Raw genomic sequence first — 21,860 nt, 5'->3', positions numbered from 1 at the left:
TTCTGGGTCATAGTTTAAGGGTGGAGAGGAGCATTTTCAGTAAAATCCCTGACAGGAAGTATCACTTTTGGTCCCAAGGGATCAGGGACCTGAGGAACAGTATCACTTCCAGTCCTAGGGGTCCTGAGAAGCAGTATAGATTGTAATTCCAAGCGATCTTGCGCCCTTCCTGGGTAAGGACCAAAGTGCAAGCCAGAAGATCAGTGACCACACCTCTCCTCATATCATGCCATCTTGGAAGCACTGAAAACTCCCAACCCTAAGAACTAGTTCTCAAAACAGCAATGTGAAAAAAACCTGAAGCTTGAGACAGTGCCCCTCCCTCACCTGCCTCACCATCTTGGGAACAGAGCCTAACTTTAACACAAAGTCCAAATCAGGAAATAGGGTGGAAAAATGAGCAAACACCAACAAAAAGAATCTGACCACACATCTACTATGGTGACAAGGAAGATCAAGACACAAACTCAGAAGAAGACAATAAAGTCAAAATAGCTACCAGCAAAGGCTCAAGGAAAAAAAAGTTAATTGGACATAAGCCCAACAAGGATTCCTGGAAGCACTAAAAATAATTTTCAGAGACCAGAAATGGCTTGGCTAATGATAAACACTACCTGAAATAGGCCAATTCAATCCAGAGGATGCATCAGAGACTGGTGAGTGACAAGCAGCCAATGGCAGAAATTTCCAGGAACCTAGCTATAGAGAGAGAAGGAACTTTCAAAATCACCTAGCTCAACCTCAACCCCTTCCCTGCACCCTCACTCCCCCACCCCCTGCCCCCAAGGTCTAGAAAAGACAAGTAATTTACCTAAGGTCACATGAGTGGTAAGTCAATATCTGCCTTTCTTTTAATTTGGTGTTAATTTTGACCTTTGATCTAACTAGTCAATGGTCTTATTATATGGTACACAGATGATTTGGAGATGCCTCCTGTGTCAGTAAGCATAGTAGTTACTATGAAATAACTGAATTATTATTATAATTTCCCAAGAATATCTATAATTCCAAAGAGAACATAGGTAGAGGAGTTTAAGCAGGAACTATTTTCCAATAGCAATGCCAAGGAAGGTCTTAGTGAAAACTTAGACTTCTTATTCCTTAGGGCAGAGCTGAACCTTGCCTTTTCAGAGTTATCAGTTTTTAGAGAAGCTAGTTTCCTAAAATGCTCTGAAAAGGGAATGAAATTGTCCTTGTGCAGAAATGTGACCGAGGTTACTTTCTATTGTTTTAGTATTCATTTCTGCTACCATTTAAATGTTTTGCTGCCTCAATATTATTGTTAGCATGGTGAACAATTGCTTGCTTAAATGTGAGCTAAATGCAGAAGCTCTTATTTTCATAATTGATTGGGGGCAATCAATACAATAGGCAAACGTAATTAGAGTCTGAATCTGACAGAATCCAGAGCAGGTGAATGATATAGGGATCGAAGACTGAATGATCTAAATGGGAGAGAAGTTGAAGCAATTGGATTGCAAACTTAGTAGAAATCTGGACCTAGTTCAAGTTAATCTGATACCACAACAGAACTGGATTTAGAGTAATAGCAATTGGAAGAAGTAGTGTTTAAGAGGTAGAAAGCTCATTTAAATGCATAGGTTAGCTTTGTTTAAAAGGTTTTTCATCTTATATCCTTTGTTCTAGCCCAATTATATTAATTCCTTCAATAAATATTTCATGAGTTGCATGGTCCCTTGCATTAATAAAGAGTTTTTCTTAATAACTCATGGATTTTAATGCTGATTACCATAAATCCCATTCATCTGAAATGATCAAGGCTGTCACCGTGTGAACTAATTTTAAAAAGTGTCATCTACTAGTGGTTCCTTCAAATCATGGCCAGATTACCCAGAAGAGTACTCCAGGTGCTCAGAGTTTTAATTTAATTTTTCATATCAATAATGACTATAGAATCACAGGAGGGAGCAGATTGTTTTTTTAGAGGGAGTAGAAAATTTCTTCTTTCTCTTTAGAAAAAAAAACCCAGCATGTGGGTGTCATACTGTTGCCATTGAAAAGAATTTTTGTCTTAGTACTCTCTCTGCTTTGATCATATGAAAAGAAAGGATGATAAACAGTGAATATGGATGGTAGAACTTTCTAATTCACAAGGTAACTCAGTGGACAAATTAATATTGTTCTTGTAATTAACTACAATAGCTAAGCAGGATAATACTCAAATGTTACTGAGGCAGAGAAAAACTATGAGCAGTCAAAAAGTTGAAAAAAAATTTAGTGGTTTTCTTGAAGTTTAAGTGGCCTGAAGATCTAGAACTGAAACCCAGAGAGGGGATATCACTCCAAGACAAGGGTTCAAGGCAAGGTAAAAGGAAGTATGATTTCCATGGCCCTTATGCACTTCCGTCTGTAACGCAGATATGATTATGTTTCCATTCTCTTAGAGCCAAGTGGGTCATTTTACCTTCCCTATTCCCCTCCCCTCCAAAAAGTTTTTTAGTACCTTGAAGGATTTGGGGATTCAGCCCCCACTGATTATATACCATCTCAATTTTAGGGACCCAGTGACTAACACCCCATTTCAATTTAACCTCGTAACATTGCATTAGCTTTTATGAAAGGATACTTACTTCAAGACCAAATCTGCTAATACTTTCCCCAAGACATGGGAGAGCATAATTCCCCCCATACCATCTCAGTCTCTGGATGGTGGGGGATGGATTGAACTTTGCAATATAACTCAGTTCCTATGTAGCATTAGTTTCACTAGTGGGCTAGTTTCCCAGATCTTTGATCCTCAGTACTCCTTTGATCTAACTTTCTTTGCTGGTCTAACTGCAACACTAGATCTGGATTCTTCAACTCCTGGAAACCTCTGGTTGGAGCAACTTGGTTGGAGACCTCACTCCATGCACTAGTATTCCTGTCTCCCAGCATTTTCCATGACAGTGATGCTATCTTTGGTGGCTTACAAATGAACCAACCTCTCATTATATATCTAAGAACGCTTTCTTTCTTATGCATGTCATGTACTCTAAGGCTATATGTAACTATAATATAGGTTATAACCTCTATATTGATAACTGCAAAATCTTTCTTTCTAATCCTGACCTTTCTGATTTGAATTTTAGTTTCCTGCTGTATATTTCCTGTTGGTACCTCACTCAAACTCAACACACTGAAAACTAATCATTTGCTTTCTCTTGCCAAACTAGTTCCTCCCCTTCACTTTTTTATTTCTGTTAATGAGGTAATGAGGGTCCTGTTTTCTCAGTTACCAAAGTTCAAAATCAATGAGTTCTATCCCTCCCTCCCTCTCTCCTTCCCTCTCTCCCCTCTCTTCCTCCCTCTCTCCCCTCTCTCCCTCCCTCTGTTCCTCCCTCCTTCCCTTCCTTCTGAAATTAATATTATACCATTATATTAACAACTAATTATTAAATTGTGATCCACCCTTTTCTTTCTATTTCTGGTAAGGCTGATCTCCTTGAAAAGGTCAGTTAATCTCTGAAGAGCAAGGCTGACTATTGAGATTGCTCACAGCCCTCAAGTCATGTGTCTGTCAATTTTGGCCATGTGGGACCCCACTCAACTAGAAGACCTAATTTCTATTTAGAGTATAAGCAGAATCCAGTCTGTGAGAGCCCTTACCCTAGGGGAAGGAATCCCTGTACTTGATCTCCATTACAGTTTAGGGTGACCCGGCTTGTGAAGGAGAAAACTAGCCAGAAAAGTCCAGATAGATTGGCTTCCTTTGTTCGGATGCCTTGAGGCTGTCGAGTCTCATGATCAAACCACATTCTCAGCAGGAGGAGCTGAAGACTTTTAGCCCACCTCCTCATTAAATGTCCACCAATTATGGTTCATTTTCACTTGTTATTGGAATTCCATTTTGGAAGGGATTTAAGGCACTTTGTGGTCTCCCTTAGAATCTTTGGTTACTGAGAGAAAGCACTGACCATCAATTTATTGTTTGCTGGATAGCCTAATTAATAAATTGATTATTAATTACCTAGAAACTCTGTCTCTTAGGGTTTTCATTCATCTCCCTTCCTTCCTTTTTATTTTTTTCTACCCTGACTCTATCTCCCTTGCTCTGCCCTTCCTCACATTTGGAAAAAATAGGGCTTTCTGTTCAATGTTATCTGTGCTATTGTCTAGTTCATAAAACAACTCTTTTTTTGTAGCTGAATTAAAATATTAACATGTAATCTTATCCCTGGTACATCCACTGGAAGCATCCTCAGTACAACTTTAGTAGCCATCAGGATGCTAGGGATAATAGGCTCCCTCATGATTTTGGTTTTCTCAGCCATATAATACTTTGAAAACTTTTTGTTCCATTTTGCTTGGAGATTACGTGTTTTGGGAATGAAAGTGTCTATTAAAATGTTTTAAAGTAGCGTGCCCTTAATTAAACTTTTATGGATGTTATGTCCAGGACAATGTAGGTCCAGTCTGTAATAATCATCTGGAACTAGCACAGTTTATTGGTTGAGTTCTCTAGAATATTTCTAAGTCTATCTGGATTTGCAGTATGGGTGTTGTCTGTCAGTTCATGAAAAATAGTGAGTTTTTGATGAATAATTGTAGTTATCAGGTCATATCTTGCTAGACATTTGGTAGGTGCTGAGTTTTAACACTCTATATAGAGATATATTGAACCTTTTCTACTATTTCCTTGTATAATCTATGATACTTACTAAATTCAAATTTCTGAAGCATAATCCTGTAAATTCCAGAGGCAATGACCTGGTTCTGAATTGTCACCATAAACCCTTTGTTTCCACCAGCAAATCTGTATGCAACAGTCATTTGTTTGAAGCTGAATCCATGTGTAAATCTGTGAAGGTGGGCTTTGTGAGGGCTCCATATAGAGCTCAGCTACTTTTGGTTACATTCAAGAAACCCAATAACATGAACCTGACATTGATTTATTGACTGATTGAGTAGCCTTTAGTATTGTCACTTAGTAAAGTGATGTCTGCTTATTCCAAAACACTTTTTCACTAGGTCTTTGACCTGTTGTCATATGCTCTGAGAACATCTATCAATTCTCTTTTTCCTTTTTGTCATGGAAGTGTTCATCTTTCTATAGTTGCCTTAGGGTGTTGGGTCCCGTGTTTTATTAACATTGTACATGTTTTTTATAGGGTACTTTGTAAATCCTTTATGGGCCATTTTATAATTCCAACTGTGAACAGTAAGATTGTTATTGAATCAATGTTAATTGCATTAAGCATGTTCTTTCAAAATAACCTTGATTTCATTACACCAATAAGCCTAAACATATTCAGTCTCATGCTTCTTCTTCAACTCAATAATTCAATTCATTAAACATAAAATGCTTAATATGTGCCAGGCACTGTGCTACATCTTTATGCGCTCTTTGTGATTATCAAATATGGAAGAAACCAAGGTATCTAACTTTCCATGGTGTACCTCCTAAATTTTACACCTATAGCATCCAAATCAAATTTTATATTTCATAGGAGAAAAAATTTCTTAAGTTGAAGAAACCATTTATTTTACTTTTTCCTGGAACAACATGGCTTGATATCTCTCATATACATGAAGTGACTAATAAGATGTTTTTATTTGACTCGTGTAGTTTGGAAACCATACTGAGTTCCATTTAGGAAAGATGCAAACAGATTTAAGGCTAAGCAGAATGATGATGGGTTAAAATTTCCCAGAAAAATTTTACCTTTTATATGAATTGTAATTGTGCATGTCTTAAATAAAGAAGATTTTTCCACTTGGACATTAAATACTCTGGTGTCCTTACTATACCTAGGTCTATTTTATCTATTTGTAGTACTCATAAATAAGTCATGAGTGTAGAATTTAGTCAAAAGCTTTATGATAACAAAAGTAAGATATATGTTTTGGTGCTTTAGAGAAGCTTGTTCAATAATTATGGAATCAATAATAAGTTTTCACATTGTTCTTTATGTCTTTGCTACTTTTTGACACACTGATCTGATCTGACTCCTTTCCTAATGTACAAGATTTTCCAAAAGCTTTAGTTCAGTTTTGAGTATTAATAGTTTAAAACAGCACTAAGAGTTTTGGGACATGCACTAATGCTTGTATGTGTTTATAGATTTCTTTTATGGTTCAAGTTATCAATCCTTTAAATAACGTTCATGAGCTTGTAAGTCACCTGTATATAAATACACACACATATACATATATATATATATGTGTGTGTATATATATATATATATATATATATATATATATATATACATAATCCCATCTTCTAAAAAGGTGGAATCAGGTTCATGTGTGATGGAAAGAGGGTAAAATGTCTTGTTAGTAATTCAGATGAGACTTGAACTTTTCAATTTTGCAGAGGGCCTAGAGTTTCTTGTTATAAATGTTTTGTCTTTCATTATAGTAATGGCATACAATCTTTTTGTTTATCATTTGATTCAATTTGAATTTTTATTATGTGATTTGTTTGAAATTATATGATCAATAAGAAATTTTCCACTTTTTTGTCTTTTGAGGGTTCAGTATTGCCCTTGATTTTTAAAAACTCTCCAACCTCTGTAATAGCATTTTTGATATTGAATTGTTCATTTTGTTCTTTGTGATACTTTGACTCAGAGGTGCTGTGAGGTTAAAATGAGGTAATGGATGTAAAGAAGTTTCATATATGCTTCCCATGGGGTTAAACCAAATGAAAATATCATTGGGCAATATTTAACTGAATAAATAAAAATATGATAAAACATAAATGACATTATATTTAAAACTAAGTCAATATGCAGCCAGCAGGGACCCCTATTTATGAATTGGTGGGCCCATTTCTATTTGTTTGACACCACTGATGTAAAGTACTTTGCAAACCTTATAGTGCTATATAAATGTCACCTATTTATACTACTGTTACCATTTCTACATATCTTCAATAGCTTTCTCAAGTTTCTTCTGCTATGGCTGTGTTTTGCTACTCATCCTTTTTCCATCTAGTTCTTATGATAGAAATGTCTGCAGGATACATTGCTGTGTGCAGGTACTTAATTGTTTTTGTTTTTGTTGTTTCTGCCAAATATCATGGGAATGTGTGCATAACAGCTATCAAAGACACCAGCATTTAAAAATTATTCTTTATTGGTTTAATCAGTCTGCTGGATAGATCCAGACTGTCAAACCCAAAAAATGCTTTTCAGATTTCATCTAAATTTGCCTATCTTCCTTTCAAAATCATTTATTATTAGGTATAATTTCTGTGGCTAGCATTAAGTAGATATTTTCAATGGCCTCAGGGTTTCCAACTTTATCATCTTCAGATTTTTGCAGCTCCTCAATTTAATTTCATGTTTTGTTTAATCTAAGCTTAAAGGTGATGAGTGTGTGTGTGTGTGTGTGTGTGTGTGTGTGTGTGTATGCATGTGTGTGTAATTTCCCTACACTGGTCACATATGTTATGATGAAATTTAGACCTGAAGGGACTATTGACAAAAAATGGTATGAAGCCCTTGCTTATAATTGGTGAGATCTATTTTTAATTTTACTATGATGCAGAACTGGCACATGAAAATATTAATGTCTTTGGTTAATTTCATGTGCATTCATGATTTGCCTATATTAGTGGTCAGTGCCATCTTTATTAAAGGAATTTCAGTAGGTGGTACATTTGTATTTTTAATTTGTTCTGATTTATCTAATCTTTAAATTTTTTATTATCAAATATTTGATAAATAGCAAACATATATATCCTTTATAAGGATAAACAAAAAGAAGATTTTTATACTACACTGGAACTCTGTTATATACAGCTTGTTTTAAAAATATATCTTAAATATAATAGTTTTAATACTACCCTGCTTATCTGTTTCACCTTTAGACTTCTGTATATTTTTAAGTATTGCATTGACACTTTTAAATATTTATTGACACTTCTCTTCCCTACCCTTCTGTTCCCTTTTCTTTTTCCCTTTCCATCACTATAACAGCACTCATCAATCCCTCCTACAAATTTCCTCTATCCTCCAAAAGAAGTTTTTTTTTAATATCTCTTTTTAAAAAAGTAAGTGTAGTGAAGCAAAAGAAATCCAAACTTTGGCTGAGACTGGAAATGTCCATCTCATTTTTCACCTCTGCCAAGAGGTAAACATTATGCTTCATTCTCAGGTCTTTTGGAGCTATGATTAATCATTATATTGGTCATAGTTCTTAAGTCTTTTATAGTTATTTTCCTTTACAATGTTATAGTGATTGTATAAATTCTTTTTCTAGTTCTGATAATTTCATTTTGTATCAGTTCTTACAAGTAGTTCATCCTTCACTGAATCTATTCCTTTCATCATTTCTTACAGCAAAATAATGTTCCATTGCATTCTTATACAACAATTTATTCAACCATCCCCAAAAGTATTTTGCTCACTTGGGAAACTAGAACATCAAGAAGTGGTATTCACTCTGTCAAGATGATGAAGGCTAAGCTTTAACCCTATATCTCCTCATTCTTTTTTTTTATTATCATTCATAGAAGCAATTTCATCACACTAGCTAGGATTTTCACCAAAACCTAACTGGCCAATCCTTCAGGATTGCTGCTAGGCTTTCTCCATTACTTTGGTAATTTCAGAACTCATAAAATCTCTGCTGTGCATCATGTTGGGTGGCATAAAGTCATGAATGAGTAGATATGCTATTGGGACATTGGTACATTAGTTTATTTATTTTTACCTATGTTCATTTTGAAAATGCTCTTTCATCTGAACAGATCATAACAGGTAAGACCACAGAACATTGAACAGACTTGGAGAAGGCCTATATCCTTTAGCAAGTGAAGCTGCCTTTTTATGGTGTTTGTAGAGCCATCTTTAGGAACAGCTCTGTCGTAACCAGGGAACAATTCAATTTTAGCTTCTAATTCATCCAAGAACACTTTAAATTTGTTGGCAATGATTATCATATTTTTCTTGCCAATGTCTAATTTCAGAGGTTTTCCTATTGTAGTCATTGTTTTACAAGCCTTCTGTTTAAATTGCTGATTACTGCCAATACTCATTCAGTCCAGAAGTAGGTAAAAGGAAGCTACTTTCTCCTGCCCCAGTTTTGAATCAAAGTGGTGCTGATACTCAAACACATCATTAATATGTTTTTCTTAACCAGACCTATGGTTTCCTCACTATAATAAACTGCTGAAGAGGGACTCCCTCTACCCATGTGAATCAGAGAATTGCTTCGAGGAAATGAGAAGTTAAAAATAGGGTCATATAATCAGTGTATCTCAGAAATGGGACTTGAACTCAGGTCTTCCTGACTTTGAAGCCACAATGCCTCTCTTATAAAAGGATGTTATGATGGAAATTATGTCAGAAACCAGGGATTTTTGTAAATTGATTAAATTGATATAATTTTCATTATACTGTATTCAAACAGTTCAGTTCAGGCATTTTTTCAGTCCTGTCCAACTTTTCGTGACCCAATTTGGGGTTTTCTTGGCAAAGACACTAGAGTGGTTTGCTATTTCCTTCTCCAGCTCATTTTACAGATGAGAAAAGGGAGGCAAACAAGGTTAAGTGACTGGCTCAGGGTGATACAAGTAGTAAGTATCTGAGGCCAGATTCGAACTCAGGAAGATGGGTCTTCCTGCCTCCAAGCCCAGTACTCTATCTACTACACCAGCTAACTGCCCAACGATTTCAATATCTTTCCAGTTATATACCTTCATTTATTTCTGTAAAATATGATTTGTAATTCCATACTCATATTTCTTGAGTGTATCTTGATAATTTGAATTCCACCTGTTTTATGCTTTTTGTGCTTACTTTGAGTGGGATTTTTCTGTTTATTTTTTTCCTGGCTTTTATTATTCAATACAAAAATGGCAATGATGCAAAGCTATTTTCCCAGTTGACAGGTTCCCTTCTTATCCTAGCTGCATTTAATTTGTTCACACACAAGCAAATGATTTTCCTGGAATCAAAATCATTCACTATGACTAAGTCGAAAATAGATGTTGATTGATTGTTGGTTAGTATTAAGGATACAAGGATGATTCAACATTATAAAAAAAGTTCTGTTTGTCTTTTGAAACATCCTGGAATTTCTTGCTGATGTTCCATTAGTTACAGTGTTTAACATGTTCTTTCTCTCTCTCTCTCTCTCTCTCTCTCTCTCTCTCCTAGGAGTTTTTTTTTAGTTATCTTTCCTTTTTTTTCTTTTCTTTTTTTTTTTGGTATAAATTTATTTTCAGTTTTCAACATTCACTTCCACAAGATTGTGAATCCCAAATTTTCTCCCCATGTCTTCTCTCCCCACATCCCAGGACAGCGTTCATTTTGATTACCCCTTCCTCCAATCTGCCCTCCCTTTTATTACACCCACCCCCTTCTCTTCTGTTTTCCTGTAGGGCAAGATAGCTTTCTATACCCCACTTCTTGTATATCATATTTCCCAGTTGCATGTAAAAACAATTTTTAACATTCATTTTTAAGGTCTTGAGTTCCACATTCTCTCCCTTCCTCCCTCCCCACCCACCCTCACTGAGAAAGCAAGCAATTTGATATAGATTATACATGAGTAGTCATGCAAAACACTTCCATAGCAGTCATGTTGTGAAAGACTAACTCCATTACCCTCTATCCTATCTCACCCTCCATTTATTCTATTCTATCCTTTGACTTGTCCCTCTGTATTGGCAACCAAAAATGGGCTCCTTAGCACTTAGTCAACAAGTGCCCTTGACTAGTTTGGCTTTTTCCCCTGAACTGAATGCTGTTTGTATGTTGGACTGGAGTAAGCTTGTCGGCCCCTTCACCTTGCTTCCCTTGCTTAAGCTGATGGAAAGAACCTGTGCTTTCCCGGTCAACCCCTTCACCTTGCGTAAGCAGATTGAAAGAACCTGTGCTTTCCCCGGCGTACCTTACACCACCCCGCAGAAGCTGGATGGTTAAAAGCAGCTCCCGTTGGAGCCAGAGGCTGCCACAGCCACAGCCACAGCCACAGCTGAAGCAGGAGCTGCCAGTAGCAGAGCTGACCTACGGGAGGAAGCTGAACAAAGACTTCAGGCCAGTGGGTAATCTTATTACCATAGAGGGGGAAGCATGATTTTGCTTTACGCAATCATGCTTCTCTGTAGCCTCCTGGTTACTCTTTCAAGGCGTACTTATTGGGCCTGGAAGCTTTTGATCAATATATCAAAATGGGGTTGCTGGTTCATGGGTTGGTTACTGTGGAGCCTAAATATATGTTTTGATTCTTCTGCCTTCTACTTTGAGAGTTTCTTATATCCGGCGGTTCCGAACCTTTCAGACATGTTTATGATCCTCTTTGAGATTATAAACTCTGCCCTCCTAATACACCCTCCACAAAAGAGTTTGATGCTTGCCCCTTCCCCCAATCTGTTCTCCCTTCTATTACCTCCCCCCTCTTATCCCCTTCCCACCTGCTTTCCTGTAGGATAAGATAGATTTCCATACCCAATTGAGTGTGTATATTATTGCCTTCTTAAACCAAATCCAATGAGAGTAAGGCTCTCTTATTCCCTCCTGCCTCCCCCCTCTTCCCCTCCATTGTAAAGGTTCTTTCCTGCCTCTTTTATGTGAGATGATTTACTACATTCTGCCTCTCCCTTTGTCTTTCTCCCAGTACATTTCTCTCAATACTTGATTTTATTTTTTAGGTATCATCCCTTCATATTCGGCTCACCCTGTGCCCTCTGTCTACATACACACACATACATATATGTATACACATATACATACACATACACACATAAATATATACACACACATACATACAGATACACACATCATATATATATTCCCTCTAACTACCCTAATACCGAGAAAGGTCTCTTGAGTTTCAAATATCATCCTTCCATGTAGGAATGTAAACAGTTCAACTTTAGTAAGTCCCTTATGGCTTCTCTTTCTTGTTTATTTTTTCATTTTTCTCTTGATTCTTGTATTTGAAAGTCAAATTTTCTGTTCAGCTCTGATTTTTTAATAAGAATGCTTGGAAGTCTTCTATTTCATAGAAATTCCACTTTTCCCCTGAAATATCATACTCAGTTTTGCTGGGTAGGAGATTCTTTGTTTTAATCCTGGTTCCTTTGACCTCCAGAATATCATATTCCAAGTCCTCTAATCCCTTAGTGTAGAACCTTCTAAATCTTGTGTTATCCTGATTGTGTTTCCACAATACCAGAATTGTTTCTTTCTGGCTGCTTATAATATTTTCTCCTTGACCTGGGAACTCTGGAATTTGGCTACAATATTCCTAGGAGTTTTCCTTTTGGGGTCTCTTTCAAGAGGTGATCAGTGAATTCTTTCCATTTCTATTTTACCCACTGGTTCTAGAATATCAGGGCAGTTTTCCTTGATAGTTTCTTGAAAGATGGTGTCTAGGCTCTTTTTTTTGATCATGGTTTTCAGGTAGTCCAATGATTTTTAAATTATCTGTCCTGGATCTGTTTTCCAGGTCAGTTGTTTTTCCAATGAGATATTTCACGTTGTCTTCTATTTTTCCATTCCTCTGGTTCTGTTTTATAATATCCTGATTTCTCATAAAGTCATTACCTTCTATTTGCTCCGTTCTAATTTTTAAGGCATTATTTTCTTCAGTGGTCTTTTGGACCTCCTTTTCCATTTGGCTAATTCTGCCTTTCAAGGCATTCTTCTCCTCATTGGCTTTTTGGAGCTCTTTTGACATTTGGGTTAGTCTATTTTTTTAAGGTGTTATTTTCTTCAGCATTTTTTTGGGTCTTCTTTGGCAAGCTTATTGACTCACTTTTCATGGTTTTCTCGCATTCTTCTCATTTCTCTTCCCAATTTTTCCTCCACTTTTCTTACTTGCTTTTCCAAATCCTTTTTGAGCTCTTCCGTGGCCTGAGACCATTTCATATTTTTCTTGGAGGCTTTGGATATAGGAGCCTTGACCTTGTTGTCCTCCTCTGGCTGCCTGCCTTCATCTTCCTCATCAGTGTGTAAGAAAACATATTTTCACCAAGAAAGTAACCTTCTATACTCTTATTCTTTTCCCTATTAGCTCATTTCCCCAGCCAATTAGTTGACTTTTGAGCTCTTTGTTAAGAGAAGAGTGTTCTGCTTCAAGTTTCAGGGGGTTTGTGTAGCTGTCTTCAGAGATACCTCTAGGGACCTGCAAATTCTTAGTTCCTCCAAAGTGGTATGATCAAAAGAGAGGTGTTTACTCCTCTCCTGGCCTGTGCTCTGGTCCACGAGCAACCCAAGCACTGTTTTCTGCCCTGGGACTATGAGGAGGGTTCCTTTCCCACAGCTACCACCAGCTCTGCCATGCCAGCTCTCCTCTTCACCCCAGGACTGCCACCCCAACTGTGACTGTGACCCAGATCAGCTGCTTGATTCCCCCACCATCTGTAGGCTGAGAACTCCAGAAGCAATAGGTTGCTGTGGCAGTGGCTGCCACCTCCCAGGGGCTGGAGGTGGGTCTGGGGCTGTGGCCAGACCACTCTCCTCTCTCACCCAGGTGAGAGAGCTTTCCCACTGACCTTTGAAGCTGTCTTTGCCATTTGTGAGTTGAGAAGGTTGGAAACTACTGCAGCTGCCAATGATTCAGTGCCGTGAGGCCTGCTCCAGTCCTGTATGTGCTGGCAAAGCCCAGGATGGGTTGTTCTCCACTCTGAGCACAGTGCCATAGACCCTTCCTGTCAGCCCTCCAGATTGTCTCGGGCTGGAAATCTGCTTCACTCTGTCATTTTGTGGCTTCTGCTGCTCTAGAATTTGTTCAGAGTCACTTTTTTACAGGCATTTTGAGGGGTTTGGGGGGAGAGCTCAATTAAGTCCCTGCTTCTACTTGGCCATCTTGGCTCCCCATCTTTCCTTTAAAATATAATGCTTAGTCATTGTGTTGCGGCCATTTAAAATACCTTATTTTCTTCTGCCTTAATGAGTGTTACTCTTAGTTTACTTGTTGGAGACGTAGGCTTTTACCCAGCATTTCTTTCATATATATATGTTTACTTTTAGCCTTTTTCTTTATATTCCCATTAGCCAGTCTGTCTAATTTCCCTCATTGCTGTTTATCCTAACCCAACCCTTTGTGCTATATGTTCTACTCATATTCATTTGATGTTAAAAGATCCAGAGGAAAGTTCCATCCCCTTGGATGGGTTCCCTTTGAGAGATCTACAGTAAGGCATGTATAGGAGTTGTACAGCATGAGAGGATGAGTTGTTATCTGCAATCCTAGAGGGAGTGCCCACAGCAATCCAAAATGTACTTTCTTCCTAAATTAAATTTCTCTTTCAGTCAGCAAACATCTACCCTCTCTTCTTCCCACTCTTCCCTCAACTAAGAATGAAAGAAAAACAAAACCCCTATAACAAAAATATGAAGTTAAACAAAAAATCCTCTTGAATATATTTAAAAGAAAAAAGGATAATCTAAAGATATTTCTATCTATAATGTTTATATATAAGATATACATCTATAATATATACCTATAGATAGATCTATAGTCATGGATGTATCAGTAATTCTGTACCCTAAATCTTTCATTTTTCTTCAGTAGATGGGTAGCATGTATCATTATTAGTCCTTTGGCACTATGGTTAGTCATTATGCTGATCAGATTTCCTAAGTCTTTCAAAATTGTTTGTCTTTTTCATTGTCATCATATAAATTGTTCTCCTTGTTCTGTTTACTTCACTCTGTGTCATTTCACACAATTCTCCCCTGGTTTCTCTAAAAACCATCTCCTTCATAATTTCTTATGGCACAATAGTATTCTATCACATTTATACTCATTTATATCACATTTATATATTATAACTATTTTTTTCAGATATTCTTCAATTGATGGGCATACCCACTCCTAGGTTCCCATTCTTTGCCACACCAAAAAGAGCTGTAAATATTTTTGTTCATTCTTAGTTAGAGTTTGTTTTGCTTAGGACTAATCCCTCCCTTGATCAATTTTCCCTCTAATTCCCCCTTCTCCCTTAATCCCCTTTCCCACCTATTTTCCTGTTGAATAAAATGTATTTCCATACTCAACTATATGTTTACATTCTTCTTTCCTTTGACCAGTTTAAAGGAGAGTGAATTCAAATATCAGCTGCTCCCCCACATCTTCCTCCTTATTTGTATAGACTTCTAGTTGTACACCCTATGTGAGAAAATTCCTTCAATCTTCCTTACATTTCCTCTCTCTGGTGTACCACTTCCCCTCTCCATCTCACTGTGGCTTTTTCTTAGATTTTTCCATCTGGGCTCTGAAAATGGTTAGGTTTACTTTCTAGATGTGTGCAGGAGTTGAATTTTTATTTTTTTATTTTGTTTTGTTTTAGTGACAGAGCTGTCTGTACTGTTTCTTGCTACTCCAAAACTTGGCTCCACTTCCCAAAACGTACTTTAACATGAACCTTTCTGTCTTTTCATAATGTACAAGGAATTTTTCCTCCCTTTTTACAGTTCAAGAAGCTAAAAGAGACCTCAGTGAAATGGTATTTAAAGCCTGTGGCCTAGAGAGTTTATATATTATAAAGAATTATTTAGAGGTTAACTTTCAATCTATGACAATATCCTCTTCTGTGGATCCCAGCTCACAATGGAAGATAGTTTCTCGTTGTGTAGTTCTAGGGTCTGGTTAGTATCACAGTAGGTCACTACCTAAACTTTAGTATCACAATGGCTAGAGTAATCCAAGGAAAAATAAAAGTGGCAGATTAAAGGTAAAGGAGAGGGGCACAATGGTTTTTTTTTAAGATTTATTTTTAGTTTGCATTTGTGCTGTTAGGTTATAATGATCCTCTTTGACAAATTATAGTAATTAAAAAATTTGCCTGTAGACTGAGAATAGGCTTTGTACTTGAGCATGGTCTCCTAAGAGAATAGGTGTGCTTTGGAAAGTTCTCAACAAACACTTTATGCCAAAAAGTTATGAGTCTTGGCAATTGTCAGTAGTGTTCCTAAATGTTAAGAATTTTTTTTAATCTTTTGAAATAGAAATGACCTAAAGAAAACTGCATTTTCAAGTCACCCTCGAAAATCTTTTTTATTTTTTCATGAGATACATTTGGGAAAACAATTACTTTGGCAGTTTTTTGGTTTGGAAGAAGTTTGAAAGGTGAGAAGAAAAATAAAGAAAATAACAGGGATATGGACTTTAAGGCATGACATAATCACCTTGATTTCATATGTTGTAATGTAGTTTTAATTGTTTAATCTACCACTTTCATTAAAATCCTCTTCTGATGCTTCATCATAGTGGAGTAGAAATCTTGAAGGCTATGCTAGTGCCTTACCAGTTTTAGGGATGTCCTTCCAAACTGGAAGCAAGGTGGTATAGTGGATAGAGTGCCAGGCCTGGAGTCAGAATGATTCATCTTCCCGAATTCAAATCTAGCCTCAGACACTTATTAGCTATGTGACCCTGGTCAAGTCACTTTACTCTGTTTGCCTCAGTTTCCTCATCTGTAAAATAAGCTAGAGAAGTAAATGGCAAACCATTCCAGTATCTCTGTTAAGAAAATCCCAAATAGGGTCACAAAGAGTTAGACACACTGAAAATGACTGACCAACAAAAACAACCAAGCTCAAACAGTATAGGCTTTAATGATGGACTACATGTATATCTTTCATCTAGGGACTGGCCTTGCTGTATTCAGAGCAGTTTATCACCAGAAGGTTGATGACTAGGTGATTAATATTTTTGGCCACAGAAATTCATGGAAACTTTTAACTAAGGTATAGATAGATAGTTTCCAATTTGCATTAGTGGGGGGAATACTCACATTGATGAAAGCATGGAGCCATGAAGTATTGTGGTAAATGGTCAGTTATGATTAATTCTCTTAATGAATTTCTTAACTTATAATAAAATCATCTTATAGTCTGGTATAGAGGATAGAGCATTGGACTTGGAAAAAAGAAGATCTGAGTTCAAATCTCATCTTAGGCACTCACTAGCTGTGTGACTCTGGGTGAGTCACTTAAATTCTCTCAGTCCTAGTTTTCTCATACACGAAGCGGTGATACCCTGCCTGGTATGTATGCCTGTGGTAAGACTCAAAGGAGGTACTGTAGTATATTTAAAGTGCCTTGCAAATCTTCAAACACTAAATAAATATTAGCTTTTGTTTATCTTTACGTATAACTGAGACATATGTATAAGCTAACAGCTTCTTTACAGCATATTTAAACTTACTTAGCTCTTTTAATTCAAAAATATTCTCCTGGGTACTGTGTTAGGCTCTAGCACATTCAAATGGCTGTTCAAAATCACCTTTGATCTATTTTGTATGTATGTATATACACACATATATACATATATATACACACATGTGTATATGTGTGCATATATGTATATATATGTGTGGGTGCCCATATATATGTGTATGTATGTATATCTATATCTATGTGTGTGTGTGTGTGCATGCACATGTGTGCATATGTGTGTGTTTCTTCCTCTAGATAGAGTGTAATCTCCTTGAGAACAAGGACTGTGTTCAATTTTGTATTTGTATCCCCCATAGCTAGCATATTACTTGGTTTATAGCAGGTACTTACCAAGTGCTTTTTGATTGATTGATTCAAAATAGACTCCCGAAGAAGCCCTTATTCCCAATGAAATCACCATTGTGTAAAATATTATTGCAATTCCACTTTTGAAATCATCTTTAGAAGCATCAATTTTATTACTTTATGTTGTATGTAATGCCTTTTTTTCTTTCCTTTCAATCATAAAATGAACTTTACTACTCATTCCATTTGATTTGGCTTTGAATGACGTTTGGTCATTTCAAAAACTCAAATCTTCTCTTAGAAGGTGAAAATTTGCATCACTGAGCATATGCAAAAGAATATGATGCTGTTTCTAAAGGCAGTTCTTATAAAGGAGTTCCAAAACTGTTTTTGAGTAATGTCAACATTGTTGTACTAAGTCTATATAGCCTCTTAGAGAAACCATTTTGAAAGAGATTATATTCACTTAGGAGCAAAAATTTGAGTAAAAATTGTCACATTAATAAATGTTGCATATTACATATTAGAGTACACATAGAGTGTATGTCTGACAATAAGGGAGGGGAGGGAGAGCAAGATACAGACAGGCTGAGACATCATTCATATTCTACCTAAAGGACTGATGAAGAGGAAAAGATCCAGAGGCAATCTGTCTGCTGGCCTCTCTGAGAGACACAGCAAGAAAACAGGAAGGAGAGTGGCCTGAAGATCAAGTAGATCATCGAAGAAAGCAAGAGATCTAGTCAGAGGCCTGGCCAGAAGCCAGAGAAAAGTTTAAGTCATGCATGCATCTTCTCTGTGATCTACAGAGATCTGTATTTCCAGTGCAGTCAGTGCACATGCAACAAAAATTATCTTTTCTTTCGAAGGGTCTCTCTAGCCTGCTACTCAGCTCATCCTGAGGGATGAAGGCAAAACCACAGGGTTATCATGAGGAGCAAATATAATGATGTATGTAATTTCTTTGTGACATACTCTGTATATAACAGTTATCATTTGGCTATGCTTCTCTAATGACAGTGACTAAAACTCCTTTGCATTATAGTTATTACTACCCAGGTCACCGTTCTTGTTGTTTAGTCATCTTTCAGTCATGTCCCACTCTTGTTGGCAAAGATACTAGAGTGGTTTGCCATATTCTCCTCCAACTCATTAGAAAATGAGGCAAACAGGGTTAAGTGATTTGCCTAGGATCACACAGCTAGTAAGTTTCTGAGGCCAGATTTGAACTCAGGAAGAGGAACTTTTCTGAATCTAGGCCTGGTGCTTCATATCTACTGGGCTACCTAACTGCCCTACATATCACCGTGGCTATAATCTACTAGACAATGTATGGGGTGCATGGGGTGTTCAGGGAGCACTATTACCTCTGGTGGGATGGTTTGCTGAGAGCTTTTCAGGGCTGCTCATCATATTTGGCATCCACCTGGCACTCAGCTCTCACCTGTGGCATCAAGGAGCTATAGCATGTGCAGTGGCCGTACCCTGATAAAATCTTCTCAGCAGATGAGCTAAACCAGGTTGAGAGTAACTGACAGGTCTCAAACTTGTCAGTGAGTTAGGGATATTTCTATACCAAGAATGTAAAGACTACACCCAGGGAATGGGCAGATGAGAGCAACTTGTTCTAATGGCCATGAAGGTGGCTGAAGCAGGACTTGTGGAGTACTCAGTGCTTGGTCAGACATTAAAGATGTCAAAGTCATCCATCGCATTCGCAGGCCATCACCAGTCATCTTGACTTTTGTCTTGACACTGGATTTGATGACCCTGGAAGAGAGAGTGAGGCCGATTCCAATTCCTTTGTGCAATTCTGCCTCACTTAAATCCAATTCACATGGGAGTCAAGGCATTACCCCATGATGTCATTGGTCCTCTTCGAAAATGGACAAACAACAACTAAGGGAATAAAGATTTGTATGATGAAAGAATTATGAGATTAAATGTATCAGGAAGAACTCTTGACTTTGACATATAAAGTAGATTATAAGTCCCTTTAGGGTAGATACTGTCTTGTTTTGGTCTGTGTTTTCAGCATCTAATATAGTACCTGGCACATAGTAGGAATATAATTATTTGATCAATTAACAAGTGTCTCATAAGAGCCTACTGTTGAAGATACACAGAAAAAGAATGAAACAGTTCCTGCCTCTGAAATGCCTATGTTCTAAATAAGGATATAAATGAGCATAAACAGAATAAATAGAAATAAATTAAAATTAGATAAATATAACATAGTTTAAGGAGAGCAATAGCACTTATATTGGCAGAGGAAATCAAGAAGGATTACCCATAGAAGGTGATACTTCAGCTACTCCTTGAAGGAAGAGAAAGATTTTAGGAAGTGGACATGGGGAGTGCATTCCAGGCATGAGGGACGGCCAACATAAAGGCAAAGAGATGGGAGATGGAGGCTCTTGTACACTAGTTCAATTCAATAAACATTTATTAAGTGCCTACTATATTTCAAGTACTATGCTAAGCTCTGTGGATACAAAAAGAGGAAAAAGATAATCCCCACCCTTAAGGAATTTATAATCTATTAGAGGAGCTAACAATCTAATAGAGGAGCTTATAATCTAATGTACCTCCTGATACACAAGATGTTGTGGTACCAAGAGAAGACCAATTTGACTGGAGAAGAGAAAGATTATAAATGTTTTGTTCAGCTATACAAAAGTAGAACTAACTATAGTCTTTAGGTAGGATTCCATATCATTTATGCACAATTAGCATAATAACTATTATTGATAATGAATTGATAAATATTGATAAATATTTTATTGATGCTTTTTTATTCTACTCTTTGTTCTACTCTTCCTTCTCATTAGCCTCTCCCTTTCCTCCCTTTCCTCCCTTCTACCAAAGAAAAAGAGTTAAGCAAATCCAACCTACATAGACTGCATCTAACATTGAATATAATATTTCTCCCCAGTGTTCAAACACTACTGTTCTTCTACTGAGCATTACACTTAATTTGAATCAGTTGTCTTTTAGTATAGTTTTCATTTGCATTATTGTAGTCCTTTACAACGTATATATTACTCTCTTGGTTCTATTTGTAGATTATATTTTATTTTATTACATTGGCTCATAAGATTAAATATTGAAGATATTTTAAAGACTACAATTTTAATGTCTGTTTACGTAAGCTCAGCCATCCTAGCCTTTTACTGTTGTAGCATGGTGATCTATTTACAACTTCTAAAAATCGAAGGGAATGTTGCTTCTCTTTCACTTGTGGTTGCACATTAAACAAAGAAAGGCTGTTTAGCAATCTTGGGTGGGACTAGCAGTGCATGAGAGATGCTTTCTTAGGAATGTCTGAATGTGGAGCTTATGAAATTGTAATAGGTAGTTGAGCATGGAGACCAACCAGTTTATTTAAAAAATATATTTTTTAGTAGGTAACAATTTGATGGGGAAATTTGAGAGGAAATGGAGAGATAATTCACTAACATTTCCATTTCTTTCTTTCCATTTTTAAATAGTCTTTAACCAGAAGATGTCATAGGAGAGTATTCATAAATTATCATTAATTTAGAAGTTCCAAATGTTGTTAAGGCTTTAAAAAAACACAAATTGACCAACATTATTGTCAGTATTAGAGATTGGCGATAATTAACACTTTTCTTATAGAACACTTTTCCAGCCCTTTCTATTTATTCTTTAAACAAATTAAAATCAGCCCTTTCTAGGATAATAAAAATTAGTTAACAAATGTTCATATCTAAAATTTGGATAATATCAACTAATCAATAACTATGGAATTTATTAATAAAACCTATAAGAGTATAGTATTTTCCAATTTCTTATTCCCGGCAAGGAAATCTTTTCTAAGACACAAGAGTAGGCTTGTTCAATTTCTTTTTCTGAGATTAGGATATTTAAAATTTTCTATTTATTTTTCTGCTGATTTGGGCATTTTATATTTTTGTAATGATTTATCCAATTTACAAGCAAAATCCAACAAATACTCAAAGAATAATCAATTCCAATATTATGTAAATTGCAAAAATAGAGAATATATCCTATCAAATTTTTTCTATGACAAAAATACAGTCTTGATACATAAACTCAGGAGGGTCAAAACAGAGAAAGACACACAATAGTATGTGTGGCTAGCTTGTCCCAATACTATATCACAAGTAAACTATAGGTATGGACTTCTGGCCATGTGAAAATTTGTCTTCACTTCAAGTGACCACACTTCATTTACTTTAGACTGCTTCATATTTCCTGACTTCTGGCTTTCCATTTTAATTGCTCCATCACCTTCTCCAACTGGCATTTGGCTGTCCCTCTTGACATTTTGTTCAACTTCAATCTGGCTTGCTTTTTGATTATTATTCCTATCTACTTTCTTGGCTGTCTCTGACAGAGTTTAGGCTAGCCTCCAGCTACCATTCCTGCTCTAGACTTGTTATGCTT

The 21,860-nt window shown here is 36.6% G+C and overlaps 1 pseudogene; it reads left to right on the top strand.

The window, feature by feature from the left end:
• The window catches only part of LOC118837570, a 133,392-nt pseudogene that overhangs the window by 41,735 nt on the left and 69,797 nt on the right, over positions 1–21,860 (top strand).

The sequence above is a fragment of the Trichosurus vulpecula genome, chromosome 1 (genome assembly GCF_011100635.1).
Source record: "Trichosurus vulpecula isolate mTriVul1 chromosome 1, mTriVul1.pri, whole genome shotgun sequence".
Lineage (NCBI taxonomy): Eukaryota > Metazoa > Chordata > Mammalia > Diprotodontia > Phalangeridae > Trichosurus > Trichosurus vulpecula.
The sequence above is the reverse complement of the archived record's forward strand: the minus strand, read 5'-3'. Positions and strand labels throughout refer to the sequence as shown.